This window comes from Podarcis melisellensis (assembly GCF_964234715.1).
Source record: "Podarcis melisellensis genome assembly, chromosome: 8".
Classification (NCBI taxonomy): Eukaryota; Metazoa; Chordata; class Lepidosauria; order Squamata; family Lacertidae; genus Podarcis; species Podarcis melisellensis.
In genome coordinates, this window is record NC_138540.1 from 4,108,381 (window position 1) to 4,126,155 (window position 17,775).

The 17,775-nt window shown below is 47.4% G+C and overlaps 1 protein-coding gene across 2 annotated transcripts in view; it reads right to left on the reverse strand.

Annotated features, from left to right (window-relative positions):
• The window catches only part of ADD2 (adducin 2), a 69,702-nt gene extending 51,927 nt beyond the window's left edge, over window positions 1-17,775 (reverse strand). For both annotated transcript variants that reach the window (XM_081921311.1, XM_081921312.1), the window contains exon 1: window positions 17,340-17,775. The gene's annotated coding sequence lies outside the window, so the exon portion shown is untranslated. The remainder of the gene's footprint in view (window positions 1-17,339) is intronic.

Here is a 17,775-nt window from a genome sequence, read left to right on the forward strand (position 1 = left end):
ACACACTTCCTTTGCTTTTCAAAGAGCCGTGTAACATTCCTTAAATAAGGTGCATGGAAACATAAACACCAATTCTATAGCTGAATCACATGAGGAAGGTTGATTCTGTCCAAGAGCTCATGGAGCAAAGGATTTCGTGTCCGGGTTAGCCATGCTCCCTGGCTAACCAACAACAAAAAATGTGTTTTCCAAGCCAGGAAGCTGAGCTCCCTTGTGCCCATGGGCACAAGGCGTTTGTTTACCTGTCTGGGCAAAGCTTCGCTATGGGGCAGGGATTGGAGAGGGTCAGGGAGGATGGTCAAGAGGCAGGGTGGCTAATGGTCATCAGACAAAGCAGGCTGGGTATATGCAGCCTTTACCATGCTAGTTTTGAAGTACAGTTCCCATCAGCCTCACCCAGCACCGAGTTGGGGGAGCTAGCCTAAATGAATAGTGGAAACAAAGTTGAAGAAGAGCAGAAAGTAGGCTAGAGCAATATTATTATATATATTATTACATACTGGCTGCTTGCTTTCCTTAGAACTGGCGATCTCTGCCCATCCTTCCAGAAACTGACCTTTGTCTAGTGCAAAGCTCAGTACCTCAGCTGACTTTAATTATATGGTAATATCTTGCACCCACTGAGAATAGAGCCCTGCACTTTTAATTGGTCTCAATGGGAAATTTGGCTTAAGAGCTGATGAAAAGTCAAAGCCTTTGATTTATGTACTTTTTAAAAGATTGAGATTGACTGTTCAGGACAGCAAGTGAAACTGGGGTCTCGTTAATGCAGATCAGGGATTATGCCCTTTGCAGCAGTTCTGTAGCAGTTCGGCCCCTGTGAGCCGACCCAGAGGGATGATTCTGAATATCCCCCTCCTCCAAATTTTGCCCCAGACCTCGGGGCTCCAATTTGCCTCGACTTGGTCGCAATGCAGCACCAAGGCATTTTCTTTGTAGCTTTCTTCCTGATGGGACTGCCAGAATATTAAACATGGCTTTACATAGTTACGATCAAGAACAACAAAAAGACATTTAAATTGAATTCCTGTGTGATTAGTGCACAACTGCATGCACCCACGGAAAACTGCTGCTGGTGGACAGATCTCAGCTGGAAAGAAAAACGGAAGAGATCCAGTGTTGGCTGGAGGAAACTGTGAGCATGCAAGTTAAAATAGTACTCCCTGCTTTGTGGCTCTATGATGTGCCTGACACTCACCCCCATGGGGCCCCATCTGCTCCTCTGCTTTGGCATTGCATTCACAGTGCACCAGCATAGGTACATGATCTCGCTGGCATCCTTGCCACAATCTTAAATGTTTAAAGTGGAACAGTAGTAGCACTAAAGGGAGGGGTGGGAGGGAGGCAGACCCCACAGAAGGGAAGGGAGTTTGTCTGATGGCCTATGCAGATCCTCAGGTTTACACTTAGGATTTCAGTGCCCTCTGCAGGTTTTAGGAGGAGGCCCAATTCTCTGGGGAGGACCCACACAACCAGTCCTGGCCCTGTGCCTACACAATTAACCCACTAGCCCTTGGGAGATGCCTACAATCAGGGGGATGCGGGCAAGAGCTTATTTCTCAGGCTTGCCATGACTTAAGCTACTCTTTAACTCTCCTAACGGATTCTCACTCTCCTCGCCAGCTGCCCATCTCTGTGGACTTGCCTTCCGCACCGTAGCACTCTCAGGACTGCTAGACTCTTAGGGGTTACTATGGCAACCAATTTCTCAGTTCCAGGGGGTGCCACTTTACTGGATGCTGACCTGGTTCCTCTGAGGACGGGTAGCAAAAGCCCCACACTCACATCGTTGCCTCAATAAAAATGGCAAAGCAAATGAAAAATAGCTGATAAGAGACCAGATTCATCAATAGAGGTGGGGGAGGAAGAATGTGGTAGCCGAAGACCTGGTCTATGGGAAGCAGGTCCCATCTTTAGTCTTGGTCATCTGCTGTTAAATGAGCACAGTTAGCAGCAGTAGGAATGAGCCACGCCTGAGGTCCCTGCAGATTTGCAGCAAAGTCAGCACTGGGTTAGGAGTTTAACCCAGTGGTTTGACCCAGTACCACAGAGAGAGAGAGAGAGAGAGAGAGAGAGAGAGAGAGAGAGAGAGAGAGAGAGAAACTGGATAAGAAAACTACATTTTGATAACCCAGTATTTCCTCAGCCCCCAGGGCACCTGCAACATGATAAAACTGAACATTCAGAACTGGATAAATATGGGAACTTGGCCTTTAACTAAGGGGTGGCTGTTGTCAGGCTGGTCAGGCCCCCCATAGCAATTGACCATTTGGCTTGACTTGCAGATTGCATGCTAGCCAGAGAGTTGCCCAGTGGCAAATGCCAACTCTGGTCCTGGTACCAGCAGAAGGCCGACGGCTTCGGCTCAGCAGGTCCAGCCAAGCGCAGGAAGTGCTACCATTAGTCTGACTCTAAAGAGATCTCTCCTACTGGATCAGCGGCATTTTGCAAGAAACCAAATTCAACATAGCAGATGAACAACCGAAGAAGACACAGATGTAGAAGAATCGGGCATTTAATGTGTAGCCAGGCTCTGCAAATAGAATAATAAAATCGTAGAGTTAAGGAATCCATGGTAGAGGCCATCCAAACTCCGAGGCAGATTTAGGGGAGTGTGACCAGTTTGGTCGCACTGGGTGCAGAACTTCAGGGGCACTGCAACTATAATGTAGAAAGGAAGGTGAGAGGCAGGGAGGCGGGTGCGCCAAATTTTGCCATGGCACATGACACCACTGAAATTTGAGACCTCAAGGTCCACCACTGCAAAAAAGGTAAACGTAAAGGGCCGTTAGGTCCAGTTGTGTCCGACTCTGGGGTTGCGGCGCTCATCTCGCTTTATTGGCCGAGGGAGCCGGCGTACAGCTTCCGGGTCATGTGGCCAGCAAGACTAAGCCGCTTCTGGAGAACCAGAGCAGTGCACAGAAACACTGTTTATATTCCTGCCATTTATCTACTTGCACTTTGTGCTTTTGAACTGCTAGATTGGCAGGAGAAGGGAATGCAAACTCTTGTTTAAAAACCTTCAGTGGAGGAAAGTCCACTACCTTCTGAGACAGTCTGTTCCATTGTCAAATGGCTCTTGCTGCCAGAAAGTTCTTTTCCACCTCTCAGTCTTCTCTTCTCTAGGTTAAACATCCCTCAACTGTTCCTAAGGCTTGGTTCTCAGACCTTTGATCCTCTTGGTCGCCTTGCTCTGCACACCTTCCAGCTTGTCAATCTCCTTTTCCACTGGGTGGGAGGCTTTTGTCCTGAGCTGAGCAACATGCCAGCCATGAGTGATGGAACCATCCATTGGGAAAATGCCAAGGCACTGAAATGCCAGAACTACATTTAAAAGCACGAGAACATCTCAGGAGAAGGTTAAACGGTTGGCTGTGCTGCTTCGTCAATGTGGCATTTGCATCTACGGCATCTTAGCTGAGTCATGCCAGCTGCGTGCTTGATCCCCAGCTAGCCACTGCTGACTCAGACTGGGTGGCAGCACAGCATGGAGGGGGAAACAGGGGGAAGCTGCTTAATAATAATATTATGCATTCATATTCTACTCTTCCTCCAAGGATGGGGTGGGTGGGCACACACATCTATGGTCCTACCACCTCCCATTTTATCCTCACAACAACCCTGTAAGGTATGTTAGGATGAGTGATAGTGATTGGTGCATCCACCCCAATGAATGGAATTTGAACCTCGGATTCTCCAGTCTTTGCCCAACAGGCTAAGCACTACACCACTCTTGGCATTTAGTCTCCTCGGACCATTTCACATGAATAATTTCAACAATCCTAGTGCCATTCCTGTAAGGAAGGTCAAATAGCTCATCCTTCCCTCAGTGAAGCTGTTAGATATCTCCTTGCATACAGTCAAGCCAGGGAGAGTTGATTGGCAAGGAGACATTTGAACCAGGGGTGTCTTGGAGAACAGTTTTTGCTCTTTGGACCAGCACAGGATGCTTAGCAATTGCTGTGTGCTGTGACTTTAGACCTAAGGAAACAAACAAGCACACCTGTCTGGTTTGCTCCCATCCCTTTATCAGGAGTTTGAAGCTGAATAAAGTCCCCCTGGATGATGTAACCGTGTTCTGGATCCTTTACATACACACCCAACACACTATTTATGTGTACAAAGTTTATTAGTTCTTATACCACAAAGACAAATGCAGCTTTTTCCAGGTTCTCCATTGCTGAGCTGGTGAGGTCTTAGCTACTCGTTCAAGCACTGAAAGATGCACCCTATGCTTTTTTACTTCAGAGTAAGTCCCACTGTAAGATTCACTTCCAAGTAAGCATGTCTAGGGTCAAGCTGCTACACTAAATACCTGCTCTTGAAAGCTGAATCAGAGCAAAAGGCAATATGCGGAACACCAAAATAGCTGTTTGCTCTGATTGAGCTTTAAAGAGCAAGTTTTTGGGGAGACAGCTCTAGATAAAAAAAGGGTGCTCAGACATGAAGCTTTAAAGTGCAGAACTGTGCCTGCAAAGAGCAGGGTGAAAGGTTAAGCATGAATATGCCTATAATTCTGAGCAAATGAACTGGGCTGGTTCTATTAAGCACACTGTGATGGATGGGGCCAAATGGAATTATCCCATTGATCTGAAAGATGCAGCTTTTAATGTAATCAGAGAGGCGAAATGTCATTAAAAGAAGAGGCAGCAGGACACTATGATTCCTCCCAAACCTTTGAATATCTTGGGGGGGGGACTTTCCAGATGCTGAAGGCGAAGGGAGTTGCCTATAATAAGCCTTCCAGATGCTTTGGATTAAAATTCCCATCAGTCCCAGGATTCACACTACTGTGTTGGCTCTGGCTGGGAGTTGTAGTCATAGAATCATAGAATCATAGAATCATGGATCTGGAAGGGACCCCAAGGGTCATCTAGTTCAACCCCTGTGGTGTAGGAATCATGGCTAATTAAATAAACTTCACAGTTCATAACTTCAGATTTAATTAACTTCACACTTAAAAGGCAAAACTACTCTTTCCACACTTCCCAGAGCAGTACGCAAACCAAAACACAGCCTTCCTCTGAATCTTGTGTTACAGTTCTCCAACCAAATAATGTGTACAAAAGTCCACATACCAGGGCAGACATGTCCAAAGTCCGTTTTGGGGGCCTAATCTGGCCACCTGGCTGGTTTTATGGCTTTATCTGGCCTCCGTGTCAGTTTATGTATTGGTGTCAAATCCTAAAAGCTCAACTCCTAGAAAAAGCTCAACAACTTTGGAGTAAAAAAAAGGTCGGCCCTCACGCATGTTCACTTCATCAAATCTGGCCCTCTTTGAAAAAGTTTGGGCACCCCTGTACTAGGGGGAAAGTGTCCATAAATGCATACATTGGTGGAAATAATATACAAAAATGCATCTGGAGTGTACAAGGTGAAGAAGACTGCCTTGTTATCTTGAGGGCAGTCAGATAAGCAGCCTGACCTGACAAGTTGGCAGTAAGGGAAAGGTGCATTTAAGAATTTATAATAAAGAGCCAGTGTGCTATACTGGTGAGAGTGTTGGACTTGGGAGACCAAGATTCAAATTCTCAGGGAGCCATGATGCAGCGCAGTGCCTTTTGGCCTAACCTACTTCACAGGGTTGTTGTGAGGATTAAATGAGAGGAGGGAGAACCATGTACCTTAAGCTCCTTGGAGAAAAAGGTGGGATATACCATAAATGCAACCAACCAATCAGTCAATCAATCAATCAATCAATCAATCAATCAATCAATCACAGCACGGCCCAGTGGTGCCCTTCCTGCAACAGCCAGTCAGCTGTAGGGGAGGGTCCCATTTCTGGCGTCCAAGCATCTTTGCCACACCTTGTCTCTGGCCCTTGGATGCAACAGTTTTCTGACGGAGCTGTGAATCATCTCTCAAATGTCAGTTACATAAAAGAGGAAGAAAAATCGATATGTATTTTGTGACCTAATCAAACAGATGGGAGAGAGAGGAAGCCAGCGGGGATCGATAGGGAAGTGGAGGAGTCATGGCCTGGTCACTGTAAAACCCTCCCTGCTGTGATTTTCCACACAAAAATATTGCCCCATCAAAGAATTGCCAGGAGCTGGCCTGAAACAGAATGAATTATCTCCATCCCCGGGTCTAACGTGGCATAAACCAGCCAAAAGAGCCATCTTAATCCACTTAACTGCTAATGTTGGTTCCTTGGGAAGGAACAAAGCTTCTCATCTTGCAAAACAGGAGGCCTCTTTTCTCTTGTTCTCTCCTGATTGATAAAAAAATTAAAAATTAAATGAGGAACATGGAGGCTGTCTTAGAGCGGAGAAATCCATTTGGTGCCAGAAAGGAAAGAGATGGTCCTTTTTCCCAGGAAAGGATTTGCTGTTTTAGGGTGAAGGCAGACATGACATTTTAAGGGCCAGGAGATGAGGCTGTTTTGGGAGAACATGGCTTGCGATATATATACAGCATTGATTGTTGACCCATCATTTCAAACTGCCCCTGAGTGTGGGCAGCCAAGTCACCATGCAGAAAACCATTGTGCTCTCTGCTCATGTGTGTGTGTTTGTGTTGGGGGGGGGAATAGTTCATGCCCAATTCACAGACAATCACTTGAACCCATTTTTTTAAAAAAATAATGTGATCTTTGCTTTTATCTACACAAAATGTCAGAAGTTCCAAATGCATGTGATTCAGTTAAGAACAACAAAGAGTCTTGCAGCAGCACCTTAAAGAGCAGCTAATTTATTATGGAATATAAGTCCGCCTCCCTCAGCCTGGTGCCCTCCAAGCAGTTTAGACAGCAACTCCCCCCAGCCTCCACCTGCAAGGCTGTTTGAAGCTGGGGCTGATGGGAGATGTAGTCAGAAACATTCCAGTCACTTAGCCAGCTGTGCCTTCTTCCAGGATGCCCCCTTCTTTTTACACACACACACACACACACACACACACACACACACACAGCCAGCTAGCACTGCATGGTAGCTGAGCATGCCCAGTCTTTGTTGGGCTGGTTTTGGGTATGTTCCCTTCCACTTCTCTGAGTAGACAGTGCCATTTTGCTGGTATAAGATAACAGGTTCCCTATCAGACTACATAGGATATCCAGCTCTTCGGTGAAGCAGCTGACACCATTAAGAACCACAACAGGAATAATAAATTCCAAATGACAGTGATTTGAGACAACAAACTTAGCCAACTCATCTCAAAACACTATCCCTTAAGCCAAACTCTGATAGACAATCCACAGTCAGTCGTACGAAAAGCCACCAAGAGCTTCAGGAGCACCGAGAGAGCAGAATCTCCATGGCCCATTTCCCATCATAAGTCACCCACCAGGATGTCTTTTCCATCCCAAAGCCTTACCTTGAAATCAGACTAAGACAGATCTAAACCATCAGCATCACCCAAGACCTTCTGGCATTGGAAGGCCACAGCCCACAACAGTGCCTTGTCCAAAATTGGAAAATTAGCACAAGGGTACTGATAGTTTGACTTGTTAAAAGTGCGACTTTCCTAGTGGCCTCTTCAGGCTGTCAGGAACAACTCCTTCCCTCAGAGAGGGATTAACCGCCTCAGAGGTCGACTCACTCAGTCCCAATCTTGCTGTTTTAACTGGCCAGGATAGGCAAGGACCAAGCAAAGAGGCCACCAGCCTCATCCCACAGAGCCACATGTCTCTGGCGTCAGGCAAGACAACCTGAGCAGGATCCATTAGGAAATGCTTCCTGGTTCCTTCAATCTCTGAGGGCTCATCCACACTTCTGCTTCTACAGTGCCTGGAAAGCACTGGTCTGAGCCCTTTCCCCTTTGTCCTGCTCCTTTCCAAGGAAAAACCACTGTTTAGAAATAAATTGGAGCAAAAGCTAATCCGGAGGAAACCCAAATTACTGTTTGCTCTGAGCTCTGAGCAGGTTTCCCCAAGGGAAAGTAGACAGACGACGGGACTCTGTCATAGCCAGTGTGTCAAGGTCAGCATGGATGGCAGGGTCAGCCTGGCAGGGCTCAGCTCCAAGAGGCTGAGCAAAGCCGGCCCAACACAAACCTCTGTGCACCTTGCAACTCTGAGCGAAAGCTCTCTTGCAACTCTGCTGCTGATTTTGTGCAGCAGAAGCCAACGCGAGAGGAATAATTGACACTTCTGCCTGGGGCTGGGAGGCATTCTGGGATATGGTGCTAGGAGTGCCTTCACAATGAAACATCATGCGGGAGTGGAGAGAGAAAGGCTTCTCGGTGGATTTGGCTCGGAGCAAATTCCCAAATAGAGTTTTCGCATCCACGACAGCTACCAGATTAACTGAAACAAAGACTGATGTCCTCTCCATCATGTATGGAAGGCGGCCCACAGTTCCTCTCTCCACACCCTGCTATTAGTGGAGCTTCCTGTCTTGTCTTAGAGCATATCGGATGCCTGGCAGCCACGGATGGGTGAATCTGTCCATTTCAGTTCTTTCTCCGTTTCCCATTTTCCCCCAGCCCTAAGTCCCACTTGCCCTCTTTCAGCGTCTATTTGCACATTTTTCTTTGCAAAAAGTCAGGATGAAAGCCCGCTTGCGTTTCTAGGAGCATTTTTGCATGCAATCACATTTTCCTGCAAGCCCCTTATCATAATGCAGTGTAGCTTTGTAAGATACTTTCACTAATAATAATAGCATTTTGCTCTGAAGAATCACATCACAAAAATAAAGAAAAATGCAGATTTTTAAGGATTAACAGTGTTCTGGATTGCTTATTGGTTCAGAAAGGGTGAATTAGGAATTAAAATGCAAACTGATTTATTCTTACTGCTGCCTATAGTATTATTTATTTAGAGCATTTGTACCCTGCTCTTCAGTCAATTCCAGAGTGGCTTAAATGGGAGAAACCAAAGCAAGACGGTCCCTGTCCACAGGCTTGCAATCTAAAAGAAACAGGCACACAAAGGAATAGGGAGAGGGAAGGAAGAGGGGGAAATCAAACTCAGGCGCCAATCTTGAAACAGTTCTTAAAATGACCGGCTGGCACAGTTCAGGGGTAGGAGGTGCCTGGTGGAGCTGGTCTTATGGTGAAGCTGAGCGAATGAGTCTTCTGTTTCCCATCTCTCCCACTGAGAAAGTGGTGGAATGGCTGCTCCAGTAGGGCATGCCATGCTAGAGGGTGAAACAATTTTTGCAAATTTCCTTAGTGAGGGGTCTTAAAAATATGTTTTTAGGTGTGAGGAATTCAAATCTGCTATTATTTTGGTGACTGGAGAACATTTAGCTTGTTAAGTCTATGTTTGATAAAGTACATAAACTGATTTTGGAAAACCAAAGACTTATAATTGTACCTTTTGAAAGTGTCATGTAATGCTAAATAAATAAATAAATAAATAAAGATATATGATATAACTGCACACGCTTTTAATGATTTCTGTGCAATTTTACCCACATTCTACTTAACAAGCAAAACCAAATTATATTTATTTAACCAAAATATTTTTGAATCCCCAAGTTATGTTACAACTTTTTAGCATCCCTCATTTTTGGAAGTTGACAGCTGAACAATTTAACAGGCCTTACTGCTCCAGTATCTCTTTTTGGATGAACCACAGAGATAAAATAAAGCCAGTCTCTTTCCTACCCACTTTCCAGGTTACCAACACAGCCACCCACCCCTCACCCTTTCGGGCGTTTTGACCCTAATGACAGCACCATTTTTGACTCAAGTAAAAAGAAACCTCAACTTTTGAATCATTTGCCTGCAGTTTAATAAATCAAGCTGATCTCAGAATGTAAATCGATACTACAGCAGCCATGGGCAGACTTCCACCGATCGCGGCAACCTCTTGCCTCTCCAGTAACATCTAGCAAGGCCCAAAACAATACATGGCTCCATAATGCAGATGGTGAATCAGAGGGGGTGGGGGGTGAAGAAGCTTGCCGTGGGTCCTGTTGCATGGAGTATCTGGCAGTGCCGGCTCACAGGCAGAGGAAACAGCCACCCTGAACAGTCACACTCCATATCACCACCTTGGAAATGGTGAGAAGGGACACCGTTGCCCAGCCTCCGCCAACCAAGCTGCTGCCCTCTGGGTGTTTTGGGCTCCCAGCTGCCCCAGCCAGCGTGACCATACAATGCTGGGGCAGATGGGAGAGAGCTCCCTCTTGGGAAAGGATGCTGGAGTCTGAGAGCACCAGAGGAACTCAGTGGCCTTAGCGGCAAATAGCTGCCATCCAGGGATGGTGGGTTTTCTGGCAAATATCGAACTGGGAATTTTTCTGCTACCCTAAATCAATGGAGAAAATTAATTAATTAATTAATTACATTTCTATACTGCCCTTCATCTAAGGTAAAGGTAAAGGTACCCCTGACAGTTAAGTCCAATCATGAGCAACTCTGGGGTTGCAGCACTCATCTTGCTTTACAGGCCAAGGGAGCTGGTGTTTGTCTGCTTTCACAGATGGTTTTTCCGGGTCATGTGGCCAGCATGACTAAGCCGCTTTTGGCGAAACCAGAGCAGCGCAAGGAAACTCTGTTTACCTTCCTGCCACAGGGGTACCTATTTATCTACTTGCACTTTGACGTGCTTTCGAACTGCTAGGTTGGCAGGAGCTGGAACCGAGCAACAGGAGCTCACCCTGTCGTGGGGATTTGAACCGCCAACCTTCTGATCGGCAAGCCCAAGCAGCGCAGTGGTTTAAACTTCATCTAAGGATCACATAAAAGTGCAATAATGCAGAGCAAGCATATATTATATAGATTAGATTTAGAATGCTTTGCCTTATATTTATTTTTAAAAACATATTCAATGCACAAAATTTTAATATTTGGGCATCCGTTTGTCTTGAGAAAACCCTTTGTGTAGGGTTTACTCCTTAGCCTTTTCTTCTTCCAAAGATGTCCTGCAAGGAGGTGCACATTTAGGATCAGAGTCTTCCTTCTCCTAGATGGATTACCTTCCCAGGTGGATGAGCCCCATCTGCCCCTCACTTCCCTCTACAGCACCTGCAGAAACTGCCTTCCTGACCATTGGACCCACTCTTGGTCTCTTCCGCTCAATCTGCCAGAGCCTGACTTTGCATGCAGGGGAAGCCCTTAACTCAGCGGGGGTTTGAGACCCATCAGCTACCTAGTTTAGCTAGCCAATCGAAGCCCTTCCCAGGATGTGACCACTCTTGCATGCCGACAGCTTCCAGGAGGCCCAGGTGGTATATAAATATTATAAAGCTATAAAAGGCTCCCCCCACCAAAGTTAGTTGCTAAACCATAGTTTAGTTTTCTATGGACAAGCTGCAGTGAGACTCAGACTTGAGGCCTCCCTGCTGCCCCCTCCTTGCTCTGGGTCAGCCGGAGTCTGAGAAAGAGCTTGAAAGCTTATGCTTCTGTTTTAGATTAACCACAGTTTGCCATTTTGTCTGAACCTGACAGATTTTGGGTTAACCTGAGATATGCCTTGTTAAAACAAGCTGTTTTTCAACCATAATCTAAGAAGCTGCCTTTTTTTTGACAAACCACAGTTATGATAAACCACCGTTTAGGGTTCCTAATGATGCTTAACCTAAAACAGAAGCCCAAGTAAGAGGAAAGGGAAGCAGGACTATGCAAGCCTGAGACTTACTATGGCCTGTCCTTGTCACAGTAAACAATGGTTGCATGATAAGCGCAAACAGGGCCACCAGCAATGCACTCCTATGCAGGCTGATTTATAATAATGTCCAACTGAGCTAAATGAAGCTGGCTCCCTAGTATGTAGTGACTAGGCCTATAGCCTAAGGAGTAATGCAAAGGTGTTGAAAACTGTTCACATCCTAATTTTAGCATGCCTTGAAAGCTGAATACATAAATAGATGTGCTCCCTGGGAATAGTCACCCAGAAAAGAATGCTAATTTCAAGTTTAATTTTACATGGAGCTAGTATTCAGGTGGCTTTAGACTGAAGAAGGGAAGGAAGGAACAAGGAATTAAAAATAGCCTTTCATGGCTGCCATCGCTAACCCTGAACCTCCGAGGAGGAGGAGAAGGAAGAGGTGGCTCGATGGCAACTTTCCAAATCATTGCATTGATTTGGGGTCATCCCCCCCCACCCCCGGGGATTCCCCCAGGAATGCCTGCCCCTTCAATCCCAATCCATTCTGAGTAGAGCCTCGGAGGGTTCATCCACCTCTAGTTTGTTCTCTTACTGTTATTTGACCATAATGCTTGTGCAACTGCATCTGACAGAAATAGAAACCTCGCCTCAAAAGCAGCAGCAAGAGGGAATATCCAAGAATTCTGGAAACGGTCTGCTGCATCCTTGGATAAGGCAGAATTTAACACCAAACATAACCATGGAAACAGAGATGTAGCTTTTTCTAAGCCACGTAGAGCGTTGGAACATAAAGCCGACAAGAGCAAGGAGATGTGTCTGCAATTAGGAAGAGCTTCCAAAGACGGGCACACAATTTATTCAGGGAGAAGTGACAAGGGGAAGGAGATAAAAGCAACCACCTGGGCTGCATACCAGATGCAAAAGGGAACTAACCTGCCCAGACTCCAATGTCTTGGACCGCAGCTCCCATCAGCTCCAGCCGGCACTCTCATGCTCCCATCAGCCCCAGCATTGCACAGGATGATGGGAATTGTGGTCCAGGAACATCTGACGGGCACCAGGTTGGGGTAGGCTGTTCTTGCCCATTTCAAGAGAAATATTAAACCAGGTAGAAGAAGATGAAGTCAGTGGTACAACACCAAAATTTGGCACCGTCCCACCTCTTGCCTTCCATTCCACATCATAGTTGCAGCGCCCCTGAGGATCTGCACTCTGTGCGACTGAACTGATCGTGCTTCCCTAAATCCACCTCTGACTAAGAGAGTAGGGATTAATAATAATAATAATAATATTTTATTTATACCCCACCCTCCCCAGCCAGAGCTGGGCTCAGGGTGGCTAACACGAATAAAATTACAATAAAACATAATGGGGGAAACAAACAAACAAACAAACAAAAATCAGTTTACTAATATACGGATTAAAATACAATTTAAAATGCAGCCTCATTTTAATAGCAGCCTATAAATCAAAACCATAAGGGAAGGGAAACATAAGGGTTCGACTGAGTCCAAACCAAAGGCCAGGCAGAACCAAAGGCCAGGCTCTGTCTTGCAGGCCCTGTGGAAAGATGTCAAGTCCCGCAGGGCCCTAGCCTCTTGTGACAGAGCGTTCCACCAAGTCGGGGCAAGTGCTGAAAAGGCCCTGGCCCTAGTTGAAACCAATCTAACCACCTTGCGGCTTGGGACCTCCAAAGTGTTGTTATTTGTGGACCTTAAGGTCCTTTGCGGGGCATAACAGAAGAGGCAGTCCCGTAGGTACGAGGGTCCTAGGCCACATAGGGCTTTAAAGGTCAAAACCAGCATCTTAAACCTGACCCTATACTCCACCGGGAGTCAGTACAGCTGGTAAAGCACTGAATGAATGTGATCCCGTGGCAAGGACCCCGTAAGGAGCCATGCTGCTGCATTCTGCACCCGCTGGAGTTTCTGGGTCAGCTTCAAGGGCAGCCCCATGTTGAGCGAGTTACAATAATCAAGCCTGGAGGTGACCGTCGCATGGATCACTGTGGCCAGATCAGGGCGAGAAAGGTAAGGGACCAACTGCTTGATACGGCGGAGATGAAAAAATGCCACCTTTCCTGTGGCTCCATGGAAAGGGAGGCGTCGAAGGTTACACCCAAGCTCTTGACAGAAGGCGCTGGCACTAATTGAGCCCCCGCAAGAGATGGGAGTTGGCCCCCCAACCCCATGTCTTCCTGACCCAGCCAGAGGACCTCTGTCTTCGAAGGATTTAACTTCAACCGGCTCCCACGCGGCCATCCAGCCACAGCTTCCAAGCATCTGGTCAGTGTGTCCGGGGCCGAGAAGTTGCAATGTCAACAGTTTCCCTAGGAAGATTGCTTGCACAAGTCCATGGCCCGTTTACTGTGGCGGCACTCTGGAACTCCCTGCCTACTGACCTCAGAGAGGCGTCCTCACGGTACTCCTTTCAGTGCCTGCTAAAAACAGCTTTTAAAGACAAGTCTACCCAGACATGTTGCTGTATGTTTTTAGTTTATTCCCGATCTTATCTTTTGAATGTTTCAAAGGGTGATTTTTATTGATAATTTTATTGTTTTATTTTCTTTGTATACTACTTTGAGGGTTTTCTTTTAACAATCAAGCAGTGTATAAATGCTAGGGAATAAATAAGGAAATAAACAATAAATTAACTGAAAAGTTGGTGATAACAGACCTTTCATGGATGAAAACCAGGGTAAGCTCCCCTTCTGTCACCTCAGTGATCTAACTGAGCAGTTCCTGCCTCCCTAACCACTGTTTGGTCCTTTGGTCCTTCCTTCCCTCCACTTCTAACGCATCTTTCCTCCCAAAGGAGCCCCGGGCAGCAAGGAGCACAACAAGGTATTGTATTCAACACAGTGCTGAGGGAAAGGGCTGTAGCATCTTCCGCACATGCAGAACCTCCCAGGTTCAATCCCTTCTGGCAACTCCAGGTAGGACTGGAAGAGATTCCCTGCTCGAAATCCTGGACAGCCGCTGCCGGTCAGTGTAGACAATATGAACCAATGGTCTGACTCATATAAGGCAGCTTCCTATGTTCCATCAGTTCGAGGGGATTTCAGGTTAAGAACAGACGTCCGGAACAAATTAAGTTCACAACCAGAGGTACCACTGTATGTTTGGGTTGGGTCTGCAGCGTGCAGGGAGAGGCAGTAAACACTTTCCTCTGATTCCACACCCACAATGAGCACTTTCTCCTGAATGCTGCTGTTAGGTGAGGGAGAGTGATCCCATTGACACCAACAGAGGCTTCCCTCCTGCCGCAAACAGTTGGGGAAGGGGGATGGTAGTAGGCAGAAAAAGGGTTAACTCCCTTCACCCTGTGAAGGAAATCAGGCCCACCCACAGTAATTTAGCCTGATAAAACATTGACATGCTTGAAGAGGTATTTAGCAGACTTTGGTCAAAGCCACAGCCTAGATTTAAAGCATACCCAATATAGATTTAAAGCACATGACTTCCCCCAAATAACACTGGGAACTATAGTTTCCCCTCATAAAAATACAATTCCCAGCATTCTTAACAAACTACAGTTCCCAGGATACTTTGTGGGAAGTCATATCTGGTTTTCAGCGATGTCTGAAATAAGGATGGAGCTATGTAGAGGCACTGGTGGCTTCACGGTTTTTCCTGCATCATTATATTTGCATAGCATAAAACAGGGGTTGGCAACCTAAGGTCCACGGGCCACAAGTGGCCCTTGGGGGTCATTTAACTGGCCCACAAGCCGCCCTTGAACTGAGCCGCTCGCTCAGCACGTCCCCGCATGCTGCACTAAATCGGCACACCCCGGTGCGCGGACTTGTTTCTGCGGCACCGGAAATCGTGTCTGCACAGACACAGACACCGAAAATTGGATGATATAGCAACATATTACCCAGTCCTAGAAGTCCTGTGCTTTAAATGCATGTTGTGAATCTGCCCTAAGAGAAATGGCTTCCCCCATAAAGTAACCTGGGAAGCATAGTTTGCTAAGCATCGCCTAACCACTCTTAGCGCCCAGGATTCTTTGGGCAGGAAGCCAGGATGAGAGCTTTACATTATTGATGTCTCATCATGCCCACCAGATGTTTCTGACTGCAACTCCCATTAGCCCCAGTACTTAGCTTGTAAGCTCTTTGGGGCAGAGGCCTCCCATTTCCTACCATTTTGCTTCTGTTACTCTGTGAAATGCCAAGAGAAGGATCAATGCTCAAATTACAGGGAAGATGAGAAAGAATAGGGTATCGTTCTTGCAATCCATGGGCCCCAATCCGTGACTCATTTCTACTGGAGTGAAACCATGCTGCTCCCACAACCTTCTGAAAACAGTGGCTAAGGAGGACAGCCGGACCCCACTCTGCTCCCCTGTAATTCAAACATGGCCCACCAGCAGATCGTCGCTTGAGTCAACAAAGCAGACACTCCTCCTCATCCAGGCCCAAAGCCACAGAGGCTGACAGAGGTTGGAAAGATTCTCTTGAAAACAGGGAGGAGGTGAAAGGATGCCCCCACCTGAAAGAGGAACTACGGGGTCTCATCACAGAATTCTGTAGTTTGAGCACTGACAAGAGCCAGTGAAGAATGGTGGTTCCAGTGTCAGACTAAGACTTGAGAGGCCAGGGTTCAAATCCCTACTCACCGGGTGACCTTGGGGGCCAGTCACTGCCTCACAGGGTTGTTGTGGGGATTAAAGGAGGAGAGGGAGAACGACATATACCACCTTGAGCACTTTGGATGAAAAAGTTGGGATATAAATGCAATAAATGCATAAATAAATAAAAATACGGATGATCCTGATTGATAAACAGCAGCACCTAGAGCAACCACAGGCCTGGTAGTTGGAAAGGGAAGTAGGATTGTTTTCAAAGTGAAGCTCAGGGCTGCAACACACTCTCTCCTCCTTAGACCTACTGAGCATGTTCCGATTATTTCGCAGGGGCTGTGACTCATGAGACCTCCTGGAAGAGGAGACTGGGTGAGCCATGGCTGCAGCAGCCCTCGCGATGAGGAGCTTGCTTTGACAGTGAGAAAACAAAAGAAAGAGATGAATATTCAGCAGGGATGAGGCCAAGCCCAGGTTAAGTGTGGCTCAGGAGTCCTCCCCCCCCCTTCCTAACCGCACACAAGGTGGAGGAAGAGAACCTCACAGACACAAAGAGGACCCTGGATCCGGCCCGGAGAATCAGCCGCCACAGTGACACTTCCCAGCATTTTCCAGTCACTTCAAAGTGCAGAGCTAAGACCCACCTCTGTTGCCAAGTATCTATGTGTGAACCCGCTGCCTAGGAAACCAGAGGAATCCCCAGAGATCAAACGCCAGAGAATCTCCATGGCATGTAAAGCCAGATCAGAAGGTTTTCATTTTTAGGGATCAATGTGTCCATAATACACCTGTGTACAGACGCACTTTAAGATGACCAGCAGCCAATTCTGTCCAATGGGCTGCTGCTGTGTTGTAGCACACAGGGCTTTTGGCCACGGTCGGTTTAAAATTGTTGCAAAAACAGGCCAATCTGGTTTATGCAAACCGTGCAAGAGAGTAACCTCCACCCCCATCCCCACCTATATTCCGCTTCCAGCTCAAGAAACACCACCTGGGCTCTTCGCAAGCAGCCCACGAAAAACAGCAGCAGCAGCAGCCCCAGCCCCAGCACCTTGGGGTTTACCTTTTTGCTGCAAGATGGGGTGGGGCGGGGGGGCACCTTTCGACCCACAGATTCACCGGTGCAAAACATTCATACCAAATAGGTTTTACCTATTTCTTTAAAAAACAACAACAACAGAAGCAGAGACAATAAAGTGGAAAGCCGACTGGTCGAAGGTGCGGATGAAATCCGAAAGGTTTGCCTCCTCCTTACCCGTTTAGCGCATCTTCCTTGCAGGGGCGGTTATTCGCTTTCCTCCCCGGCAGCGCGGTCCCTTCTCCTCCTTCTCCTCCTCCCAGTCAAAGGAGCCCATCGGAGGAGCCCATCCTGCGATCTCCGGATCTGTCCCTCGCCGCGCCTCGCGCCTCCTCCTCCTCCTCCTCCTGGTCTCCTTGGGCGCCTTCGCTGCTCTGCGCGCCGCGGAGAAAGAGATCCGCCCAGGGAGGTGGGGAGGATGCCGGGCAGGGGGAGGCGGCGGCGGCGGCAGCAGCAGCAGCATCAAAAGGGACCCGAGACCCAGCAACCGGGCGGCGGAGGCAACCTGCCCGCCTCGCCCCGTCCGCTTCGGATGATGACAAAAGGGCGGCTCCCCTCCGCGCCCCGAGCGCCCCCCTCCGGACGGCTGCGCGCACAGCCAGAGGCGCCGCGT